This window comes from Papaver somniferum, chromosome 9 (assembly GCF_003573695.1).
Source record: "Papaver somniferum cultivar HN1 chromosome 9, ASM357369v1, whole genome shotgun sequence".
Classification (NCBI taxonomy): domain Eukaryota; kingdom Viridiplantae; phylum Streptophyta; class Magnoliopsida; order Ranunculales; family Papaveraceae; genus Papaver; species Papaver somniferum.
Window position 1 is genome coordinate 142,442,654 of NC_039366.1, and position 8,933 is coordinate 142,451,586.

General features: G+C 36.5%; 2 long non-coding RNA genes across 24 annotated transcripts; both read left to right on the forward strand.

Moving 5' to 3' along the window:
- The first annotated feature begins 549 nt into the window (after window positions 1-549).
- On the forward strand, window positions 550-3,636 carry LOC113308057. 23 transcript variants are annotated; one of them, XR_003339475.1, is made up of 11 exons: window positions 550-829; window positions 933-971; window positions 1,079-1,280; window positions 1,396-1,449; window positions 1,747-1,867; window positions 2,192-2,336; window positions 2,448-2,532; window positions 2,701-2,788; window positions 2,882-2,936; window positions 3,033-3,159; window positions 3,328-3,498. It is a non-coding gene; the product is annotated as an uncharacterized LOC113308057 (long non-coding RNA). The 23 variants fall into 23 exon arrangements; XR_003339478.1 differs by having other exon boundaries at window positions 2,882-2,908; XR_003339468.1 differs by having other exon boundaries at window positions 2,882-3,159; window positions 3,328-3,636.
- Window positions 3,637-3,766: 130 nt separating this feature from the next.
- LOC113313524 lies at window positions 3,767-7,620 on the forward strand. The gene is made up of 2 exons (XR_003341921.1): window positions 3,767-6,707; window positions 6,844-7,620. It is a non-coding gene; the product is annotated as an uncharacterized LOC113313524 (long non-coding RNA).
- Window positions 7,621-8,933: the final 1,313 nt, after the last annotated feature.

Sequence of the window (8,933 nt, forward strand, 5' to 3'; positions counted from 1 at the left end):
CCTTGTAGTGGGTATGTAAGTCAAGCACCAAGGTGGGATAATTCTACTTCTAATTGGCTTCATTCGAGTTGAATGCAGATTTTGAATGGATTACAAGACATGCAACAAAGACTAGACCAACTTGACAGTAATAGAGAGAACGTCGCACAAACCAATTTTTGCAACACTTTTTCTTACTCGACTCCGGATCTTAGTTATGATAATTCACCCATTCAAAGGGAAGAGTCATGGGAAAGATACATTACACCATTTTTGCTGATTAGAAACTCAGATTAGCAATAGCAGCAGCGCTGTTGCGAATTTTCTGTTGCTAATTTCCGTTTCTAATCTTTCGGAACGGCAAACAGTAGTTGCTAATTTCGCAACCGTGAACGTGTTGTTGCTATTTGCAACTGCGGAGTATTTACGCATGCGGGTAGACCGTGTGGCTGGTAACACCTAGTTTGACACTTTGACTTGACTTAGCGTGTGTGAGATTTGTGTGGGAGGATCGTTTAACCCTAAATCTAATCTTAACTTACCTTCTTTCTTTCTAGTCTTCTACCTCTCTCAATCCCTACCGCTGCTTCACTTCTTCATAAAAAAAAACACGAAGATTCATCAACAAAATCCATCAAAAACATCAAATCTTCTCTACTCTCATCATCAACACCAACTGAAAACGAAGATTCATTAGAAACATCTGTCCTTCCTTGATGATTTGTTCTGAATCGACGAAGAACCTTGATGATTTTTTCTGAATCGACGAAGAAATGTGAATTTTAGGGATTTATCAAATGGGAGTTTCAGGGATTTATCTTTAAGCTTGAAGACGTTATTGTTACAATTGGTGAAGCAACCCTTATCTAAATCTCAGTAATCTAGTTTTCCAAATCATTTAGATTCGATTTCAGTGCTTATTGATCTGATTTTTTTTTGTTGATTCTGTGTAGAAAAAGTTGGAACTCTGAAGAACTTTGCTAATCATTTAGGTTCGTTGTAGGTTTGTTGTTTTTGAATTGAATTTTGTTTTATTTGACAAGTTGGTTTTATTTGTAAGATTTAATTTAGGTTTTTTTTTTGTGATTTTGATTTGTAGTTTTACCCACAATTTCGATTCAAGAACAGAATGAGAAATCATGTGAATGGCAGGCTGTGTCTTTAATGTTCAGTTTCTGCTCAAATCACTTAAAAGGTATATCACTTATGTAAATCTGGACTTGTCACAGAACAAGAATGCAAGGCGGCTTTACGAAAGGAACTAGGGCTTCCAGTAAGGCCTGATGTCCCATCGGTAAGATGTGCGTTCTATTCCCATGCATGTTTTCTAATTAGAATTTGTTATGTTGTCTGTGTAACTATTATTTGTGTATGATGCCTGTTTATTCAAGATTATGCTTGTGTCTAATAACGCAGGTATGGAAGACTGGATGAAGGCAACAGAGGCAGTTTATAAGGACAAATACCAAGGTTGGGTTTGGATGTAATGTACCTTTTTCTCACAGAATACCTAAAGGTTTTGCTTATATATCTGAGCTTCGTTACATAAAGTATTTCTCACAAGTTTATCAAATTAATTGGTCCTTTGTCTTTACAAATGGTTCATGGTGATTTAACTTTCCTCAGTGACGTAGTATTCTGTTTTGTGGGTCAGCACATGTGGTTGTTTGACGCAAATGCAGGAATTGACGTTATTCCTAGGTTATCTAATAAAACACTGTTGTGTATCCCAGACTGTCAGCATAACTATTTTTGCTTAATGGTCAGCTGCAGACGTTGTGGGAGGATATCAACTTAATGGTAAATTTTGGAGAGGTGTAGGATGTTGCAACTCCTTTCAATTACCTTGCCGCCTTGTTGATTTTACAAGAGAGACAATTCCTTGCAGGTGAATTTTTGAATCAGCACATGCTTCCCTCGCGCTTCTGTATGCAAGATTCTATTTGAGATATATTTTAGTACTGTATAAACTGCATAGATATCAGAAGTCAGGTAGCAATTTTGGTGGACTTTAGAGGCCAAGAATTTTCATTAGTTTGAGAATCATAGCGTACTTGAATAGTTTATCTTTTAGGTTGTAGCAGAAATGAAAGCCTCTCTTCTTTGTTTCAATGGAACCAAATTAATCGAATTATACCAAACAAAGTTGCCGAAGAACGATGCTAGCATGTTGCTATTGTTGACCTAACCAGGTTTTTTTTTGAAAATGCAGGCTGTGCTGAATGTATGCATTGAGATACTCGCGGCTGTATATGAAGAGGATGGAGTGGCTCGTTGGCAGATCACATGGTTGAGCATCCACAAAATGAGAGATCAGAACACTGCATCAATGATAAGCATTTGGGAGGTACAAGCAGGTGATATCTTGGTTTGCTTTATACTTGTGAGTTACTTGGTTGTCTCCTTATATTTTGAAGGCAAACATATTTCGTGGATTCACATTGCCTGATGCTCCAAGGTTCACACAGGTTTTTGGAGGACAGTTGGTTGGACAGGCATGCTTTTACCATTCTATTTTACTTTCACTTGTCACAGTTTGCTATCGCTCTGAAGGTATTTCCATTATTCAGTCTTGGTGGTATACAAATTTTCAAGGATTGTGTTGTTCAGAGTATATGCTTCATCGTGTTATTTTAGACACATTGATTTTGTTAGGCACTTCATATTATCCGAGGATTTAGTGTCTTAAATTAGTGATTTATTGTGCCGGTTCATCTGCAGACATTAGCTGCAGCATCAAAGACTGTTGATTGCTGCAAGCTTGTTCATAGTTTGCACAATTATTTTCTACTAACCGAGGTTCTTGGCAGTAAGTTGACCATACTCAGATCCTTTTAGACAATCAATTTTATTACTTTTCTTCTTGAAGCTCTACTTGTCAGTTTTTAACTCGTTGTGGCAGGTCGTGGCTGATCATGTTTTACTTAAAGTAATTGTTGGACGATTCTTTTCTTTAGGTTTTAAACATTTTATACAAACAGTAATCAAAATATTGGCTTTGTCTCATTGTTTACCAAATTGGTCTGATTTACTTGAAATCTTTTCATTGTTAGTTGAAGCAGACACCTAAAAGATGGGAGGTGCAGAAATTGTTTAAGGGAATTTGCTGGTAAATCCCTATGATAATTCAGTTTGGTTCAAGATGTGGTTCTTCATCTTCTACATTTTATCCTATTCCAGGTAATGTGGATTATAACTGCAGAGTGATTAAATTGCAAACTGTCAAGTTGTTCTAAGGTTTTATGCCCAGCTTCTTCATAATGTACTATTCTGTTACAGAACCATTACTTTATCATCAGTAGAAATGCATAAATGCACAAGTTGATTGACTGATATTGCACTTTGCAGGCAGTAGCTGAGAGTTTACTGGAATGGAGGGGGTCTGTGGTACCAGTAGGGCTGTTCATGGTCGGTTTTGGTTCGGTTTCTAGCCAAACCAAAACCGAAATCAATACTATTGGTTTCTAAAAATCTAAACCAAACCAATCCATAAACCATTGGTTTGGTTTCCAAATGGTTCCAGTTGGTTTCGGTTTGTCCCAGTGGTTTTTGGTTAACCAATAATTATGTCAAACCAAAAAAAAAAAAAAACACAAATTTACAGATAAAAAAATCGTAGTTGCCGATACTATTGGTTTACACAAATTTACAGACAAAAAAAATACAAAAAATATCAAGAATAGTTAAAGCTTGCTCTAATTCTAGAGATCAAAAGAAGATATATAATATATCTTAATTTAGTTATTGACAAATAAAAAAGAAGGAAGACGGGAAGAAAAAAGTCGAGTAGCAGCGGCTGTAGTTGGGGGTGGAAAAGGGAGGCGACTGAGAGAAGGAGAAAGAGAAAGAGGGAGAGTATCATAATGAAATATTAGATTTAGGGTTTCTATTTATCCTCTAAATCAATGGATAGAATCTACTACTTGTAAATTAACGGTAGAAACTAAGTTTAAAAATTAATCGGTTTTCTAATGGTTTTTGGTTCGGTTTTAGAGGTCAAACCAAAACCAACACTATCTGTTTTCCACTTTCTACACCGTAACCAATCCATTAGTAAATGGTTCGGTTTGGTTTCTTCCTAATTGGTCTGGTTTGGTCCGGTTCTAGCGAAAAACCGAAACCATGTTCAGTCCTAGGTACCAGTGATTGGGTAAGTGATATGCTTATTCAAGTCCCTATTTTTTTTTAGGTAATAGATGAAGTGACTTGTGTGTCTGAATATGTAATTTCTTCCACCGCCAAAATCTTGCATGATTTATGTCCATTTTTTGTTTTAGAATGAAGCTGTTCTGTTCGCTTTTATAGTTATTGATTCTTAGATGGGTATTTACAAAAATGGTCACACTTTGCTATTCCGGTTAACAAAATGATCCCACTATTACAAAGTATTAGCAAAGTGGTGACTCAGCCGTTTACTGCAAAGTTATGTCACGTGTCAGGCGTTTGTCGGGATGTTAACTTACCTAAATGCCCCTAAACCGTGTCATTTGCACGTGTGGGATCGAGTAGGGTTGATTAACAAATCTCTAAACAATCTGGTACGTTGGATCAAAACAAATCAAAACCCTAGCTCAAATACGATTTTGTGACCATTTCCCACCTCATAACTTTGCCGCCTCTGTTCCCTCGCTTCTTCTCTGAAGAAATGGAGAAGAAGATGGCGATTCCATGAAGCAGTTACAGATCGTACTGTTTCTTCACATATTTCTTCAATATCTTTTACTCTTCATCTCGATCGTTATAAAGCGAAATACGAGTTTAGAGATTTGTGAACCAGTTATCGAACTGTGAAGATAATCAGTGTTAATTTTCGACATCAAGATGTTTACAAACATCACCAGGTAAATACCCTTCCATGTTATACTGCTTTCGTAGATTATCAACTCGATTCAGAAACCTTAATTTTCTGAATTTTAATTTTTTACTAATAAACCCTAAATTTCTGAAATTGGGGATTTGGGATTTTCTTATAGAATTTGTGTTAGGGTTTGATTAATATGTTAGGGTAGAACGGTTTTGGACAAATAAGGTTCAATATTTTGATAATGTGGATGTTAATTCTGGTGGGTTGAAAGCATTTTGTGATAAAGTTCATGCTTCTTTTAAGTTAGCCCCTATCAAGAAGGTTGAGATGATGTGGATTGGTAATGATAAACCATAATATATGGTTAATGATTCACATTGGTATGAGATGTGGGATAAGGCTGTTGCTGAGGAATGGTATGTAAATTTATGGTGCAATGTTAGTGATAGGATTGTGCCTCCTGGTGATGGATGTGCTGAAATTTCTGGTATATCAAACAAGAGAGACTCAACACCATCCAAGGTTCTAAGCAGTTCAAGAACATGCATTAACTATGCTTCTTCACCAGTCAGACTTGATCCAGAGATGTTTGCCACACCTAAGAAGAAGTTAACATGCATTACATCACCACATCAGGTCAGAAGGAGTCCAAGGATAATTAAGAGATCTGTTGATGCAGTTACTGGAGGTTCTTGAAGTAGCAAGAGGTTATTTGAGAATGTGGATGAGTATGTGAATGTTGATAATGATGATGATTATGAGAATTTTGTCTTAAGTGCTGAGACACTCCAAGCTGAAAGGGAGTACGAGAACATTCAACTACCTAATGATGCTGAAGATGTTTGTCATCCCAATGATGATCTTAGTAGCCCAGTTTCTGATACTGATGAAATGGGCCTTGGTGTATATTGTGACTTTGTCAACAATTACTTTAAGGACCACAACTGGGTTGACTATGTACATCCAAAGCAGTATATGGAAGCAGTCAATGAAGAACAAGCAAGTGTTGTGGAGCAGGAGGATCCTAAAGGAAAAGCAATTGTTCCTTATGATGTTGAGGGTAATGAGGAGTACGATAGTGGTGAGGACAGTTAAAGAGATGCAAGATGTCTGGTCACAACAGGAGGACATGTGCTGGTGCACCAGTTGGATCCAATCCAAAAACAAAAAGACAAAGAACTATGGTGTAAGGAGGAACTCACAAGACTACTTACCCATATCCTGCAAAGCTTAGTACCAGTAGAAGGGCTAGTAAGGGGAGAAGAGGTGGGAGAGGTTCTGGTGCATCATCTTCTCATCCTACCATTGCATCTTCTTCTCAGCCTTGCACTGGATCATTTTCTCAGCCTACATCTGCTTCATATTCTCAGCCTACATCTGCATCATATGGATCTAGAGGTGGCAGGGGTTCAAGAGGTGGGAGAGGTAGGTCTGGTGGTAGATCTGTTCAACAGACATTGAGCCAAACCATCAGTGGTGCTGTTGGGTTGTCTCAGACTCTCTCTCAGACATTCACAGTCCTTAAACCAAAGAAGGTGACCTTCTCTGCTACTCAATGAAGACTAGTTGCTGGTAGTTAGAACGGATGTGGTGTTGGGTTTAGTTCAGTTTCAGTCCCTTGTTGTTTAGGGCTTTTTTTTCTTGTTTGAATGGATGTTTATGGTGCTTGTTACAATGGATTTCACTGCATCTGTTTGCAGTTAACTTAACTTAAGAAGACTTATATTAAGTAATTATTAATGGGTAATATATGTAATTAATTTAATTTCATGTCTTTATTGATTGTTCATTGTCACTGATTATTTTACATATTTAGATTGCCTGTTTGCTTGCATAGTTCTGCCATTTTCAGGGTTGCAGTTTTGGTTTCATGGAAAAGAGCATCAGAAAGCCATTGAAACTGCAAACAGTTGGTACATTTGAGGTAAGCTACTCCAGAGTTATGTTCATTATTACATATATTTAATGTTATTGTGCCCTTACATTTCTTCTTCTTGCACGGTTGATTAGCCCATGGACAGTTGATTTTTGTATGGTTTTTGTCACCACAAGCAACGCAGGAAAGTGGAGATGGAAGCTGAATTTGCATTGCTTTCCAGGTGTTGTGGCATCTGCAAACCACTCAAAGTATGGGCATATGGAGCAGCTGAAGAACTTCTCACATGGATGATCATCTGTTTGGGCTTTCAATAGCTTCCTCAAACCATTGCAACGTACCATTTTGCATCTAGAATAGATCCATGCACAGTCTATTGCCTCATGCATACCTTTCTCACACATTAAACAGTAGTTGTTGATGCTGTTGATCTTGTTGTTGCTACTTGATATCTCCCCTGAACTGCTGCTGCAATATTTTTCCATTTTGCCACCACCCATTCTAAACATATTAGTATATGAGGATTGTGAATGATGAATGAGTGTTAGCTGTGTCCGCAGGTGCGTGGTTTTATAGTGAAGGGAAAGGCATATCAAGCCGTTGGGAACGGTCACATTTTTAACCACATAGAAAACGCCACGTGTAACAGTGCCAGGTGGATTGCCACGTCTACAAGCTGTCAGGTGGTGTGTTAGTGCCACAGATGCATAGATCTACGACATAGACGTATGTTAATCATGGTTCAACTACCACGGTTACAAGAGACCAAGGGGTAGATTAGTCAGATACTTTACCGTTTTTTTCAATTTCTGTGTCTCGGATGGAAAAATACGGGTTTGTGATCACTAATTTAAAGTGTGATCATTTTGTAAACCAATTAGGGATAGTGTGACCATTTTGTAAAACACCCTTTTCTTTTTGTTATATGCCTATGCCTATAATATATATAGGAATTGTGGTAGGTTGGATTTGGTATCGTGATCCATTGATCATTTGACTATTTCATTTTATGTTTCGTCTTTTTTTCGTTGTTGATGGATTTTGCTAATCCTATATAGTGAAATTCACATTTTAGGGGTTATATGGGAAGATGCACTTGTCACGATTAGTGCAAGAGTGGACTATCAAAGTACATAGTGCAAGAGCAGAAAGGATTATTTGTCCCCTACTTATATCCTTTTATTGTTCATAGTAATGTTGAAAGGTCAATTTGTAATGTTGAACCTTCTTTACATAGTAACACTCTTATGTCAGTTTGTAACCTTCTTTACATGGTAAGACTCTTTGATTGAATTTTCCTTATCATAGCGGCTATTTTTATGCGTTTTTTTCTTCTTTGATGAAATAAAAAGTTGGAGTTTATTAAATTGCTGGTCTCTTTGATTCCAGTATACTCTAATGTTTATTGGGGAATTTTTTGTGTAGACCAAATAATATTTTTTTATATTATAAACCCGTCATTAAGATATCCTATATTAGAACCCCAAAATTAGTTTTATCACTGCCAGTTTTATTATACTGGCCTTTAAGTATAAGTATAGTAATTATCTTATTTTTAATATTAGTGATTATCCAAATTTAGTCTATCGTGAAAAATGTCAAAAACCAAGAATTTAGGAAAATTCTAAAAATCAAGGTCACCTAGTTTTTATCGTCTCGCATGATGCACGTCAAAATCTCCCAATTGGTTTCTTCTACCAGTTGCTTCTTCTTTCTTCCTTCTTTGTTCAATCAAGGTAAATGAAGAAAAGAAAAAAAACACAGATACTAGTTTTCATGCTAACCCATTACCCATGCGTGAACTTGAACAATCTTAACTATTACGGTAGGTAATTTTTTTTTCATTTTGATTTATCACCATTACGATTGCTAATTGACACATGCATGTTTTGAATGTGTGAAATTTTTTTGATTTTATATTTTTTTGATTTGCAATCAAGAATGGAGTTTTTCTTTTTTATGCTTTAGTTTGTCTGTGATAACCAAATTCATTGGGTTTTATATTTTTTCTATCCAAAATCAGTTCCTTAGCTGTCAGCTAATAGCTGATGTCGTTTAATACTAATATCATGGTCATCACCATGAGTTTTTCTTCTTTAAAAGGATAAGTTAGAGATGAAGAAACATGGTGATAAAGATACTAATTATAATGAATCCAATGCGGACGATGATTTCTTGAAGCCAAAAAAGAAAAAGAAAACCGAAGACTCAAGTAAAGATGGTGCCAAAGGAGGCACGGGTAAGGACACTAAATCAAATATTAAGGATTTTTTA